Below are 2,500 nucleotides of genomic sequence, written 5' to 3'. Positions count from 1 at the left end.
GCTGGGTATAGGGGCGAAAGACTAATCGAACCATCTAGTAGCTGGTTCCCTCCGAAGTTTCCCTCAGGATAGCTGGTGCTCGTACGAGTCTCATCCGGTAAAGCGAATGATTAGAGGCCTTGGGGCCGAAACGACCTCAACCTATTCTCAAACTTTAAATGGGTGAGATCTCCGGCTTGCTTGATATGCTGAAGCCGCGAGCAAACGACTCGGATCGGAGTGCCAAGTGGGCCACTTTTGGTAAGCAGAACTGGCGCTGTGGGATGAACCAAACGCCGAGTTAAGGCGCCCGAATCGACGCTCATGGGAAACCATGAAAGGCGTTGGTTGCTTAAGACAGCAGGACGGTGGCCATGGAAGTCGGAATCCGCTAAGGAGTGTGTAACAACTCACCTGCCGAAGCAACTAGCCCTGAAAATGGATGGCGCTGAAGCGTCGTGCCTATACTCGGCCGTCAGTCTGGCAGTCATGGCCGGTCCTTGCGGCCGGCCGCGAAGCCCTGACGAGTAGGAGGGTCGCGGCGGTGGGCGCAGAAGGGTCTGGGCGTGAGCCTGCCTGGAGCCGCCGTCGGTGCAGATCTTGGTGGTAGTAGCAAATACTCCAGCGAGGCCCTGGAGGGCTGACGCGGAGAAGGGTTTCGTGTGAACAGCCGTTGCACACGAGTCAGTCGATCCTAAGCCCTAGGAGAAATCCGATGTTGATGGGGGCCGTCATAGCATGATGCGCTTTGTGCTGGCCCCCGTTGGGCGAAAGGGAATCCGGTTCCTATTCCGGAACCCGGCAGCGGAACCGATACAAGTCGGGCCCCTCTTTTAGAGATGCTCGTCGGGGTAACCCAAAAGGACCCGGAGACGCCGTCGGGAGATCGGGGAAGAGTTTTCTTTTCTGCATGAGCGTTCGAGTTCCCTGGAATCCTCTAGCAGGGAGATAGGGTTTGGAACGCGAAGAGCACCGCAGTTGCGGCGGTGTCCCGATCTTCCCCTCGGACCTTGAAAATCCGGGAGAGGGCCACGTGGAGGTGTCGCGCCGGTTCGTACCCATATCCGCAGCAGGTCTCCAAGGTGAAGAGCCTCTAGTCGATAGAATAATGTAGGTAAGGGAAGTCGGCAAATTGGATCCGTAACTTCGGGATAAGGATTGGCTCTGAGGATCGGGGCGTGTCGGGCTTGGTCGGGAAGTGGGTCAGCGCTAACGTGCCGGGCCTGGGCGAGGTGAGTGCCGTAGGGGTGCCGGTAAGTGCGGGCGTTTAGCGCGGGCGTGGTCTGCTCTCGCCGTTGGTCGGCCTCGTGCTGGCCGGCGGTGCAGGATGCGCGCGCCTGCGCGGCGTTCGCGCCCCGGTGCTTCAACCTGCGTGCAGGATCCGAGCTCGGTCCCGTGCCTTGGCCTCCCACGGATCTTCCTTGCTGCGAGGCCGCGTCCGCCTTAGCGTGCTCCTCCGGGGGCGCGCGGGTGCGCGGATTCTCTTCGGCCGCCATTCAACGATCAACTCAGAACTGGCACGGACTGGGGGAATCCGACTGTCTAATTAAAACAAAGCATTGCGATGGCCCTAGCGGGTGTTGACGCAATGTGATTTCTGCCCAGTGCTCTGAATGTCAACGTGAAGAAATTCAAGCAAGCGCGGGTAAACGGCGGGAGTAACTATGACTCACACAGGAGGAGGTCGCCGCCGCGTTGCCGCCCAGGGGATCAGCAGCCGGGCCGGACGGCCTTACCCCAGCGGAGTTGCGGCGCCTGCCGCACGAAGTCCTGGTGAAAGTGATGAATCTCTTCCTTCTGGCCCGCGCCCTTCCGGAACGCCTGCTTCGCGCGCGGACGTCCCTTCTCCCGAAAACGGCTGCACCAACATCCCCCGCTGACTTTCGCCCCATTACGGTCTGCTCGGTGTTGGCGCGGACCTTTCACAAGGTTCTCGCGTCACGCCTGATGCGCGCATGTGCTGTGGACGAACGTCAGCGGGCATTCATCCCTCGGGATGGGATGTTGGAAAATACCTTCATCTTGGACACTGCTCTCACCGACGCAGTTCGCTCCTGCCGCTCTGTCTTTGTGGCATCGATCGACGTATCTAAGGCATTCGATTCGGTAGATCATGCTGCCCTTCGCCCCGTGCTGAAGGCGCATGGCCTGCCGGATTGCTTTGTCGAGTATGTCGAGCGGTGCTACGAGGGCAGCACGACAGTGATAGCGGACGGCGCCGGCGTGGGCGTGTCTGTGCAGCCAGCACGGGGCGTTCGCCAGGGCGATCCCCTCTCCCCCCTCCTGTTCAACTTTGCGGTGGACTACGTTTTAGGCCAACTGCCCTCCCACATCGGAGCTCGGATCCTCGGTCGCAGAGTCAACGCTGCGGCCTTTGCAGATGACGTCTTGCTGTTTGCAGCGACCCCGAGGGGCTTGCAGTCCCTCATCGACGCAGCTACCGCAGCCCTCGCCCACCTGGGGCTGCAGATCAACGCCCGGAAGTGTTTCACCCTCGCCTTAGTCGCGTCAGGGCGCGAGA

At 60.6% G+C, this 2,500-nt stretch overlaps 1 non-coding gene across 1 annotated transcript in view; it reads left to right on the top strand.

Annotated features, from left to right (window-relative positions):
* LOC124763509 overlaps nucleotides 1-2,500 on the top strand; it is a 6,645-nt gene that overhangs the window by 1,227 nt on the left and 2,918 nt on the right. The window contains exon 1 of the ribosomal RNA XR_007012673.1: nucleotides 1-2,500. This exon is cut by the window's left edge and continues 1,227 nt beyond it; it is cut by the window's right edge and continues 2,918 nt beyond it. This is a non-coding gene — a ribosomal RNA (large subunit ribosomal RNA).

This window comes from Schistocerca piceifrons, unplaced genomic scaffold, assembly GCF_021461385.2.
Source record: "Schistocerca piceifrons isolate TAMUIC-IGC-003096 unplaced genomic scaffold, iqSchPice1.1 HiC_scaffold_620, whole genome shotgun sequence".
Lineage (NCBI taxonomy): Eukaryota > Metazoa > Arthropoda > Insecta > Orthoptera > Acrididae > Schistocerca > Schistocerca piceifrons.
The sequence above is the reverse complement of the archived record's forward strand: the minus strand, read 5'-3'. Positions and strand labels throughout refer to the sequence as shown.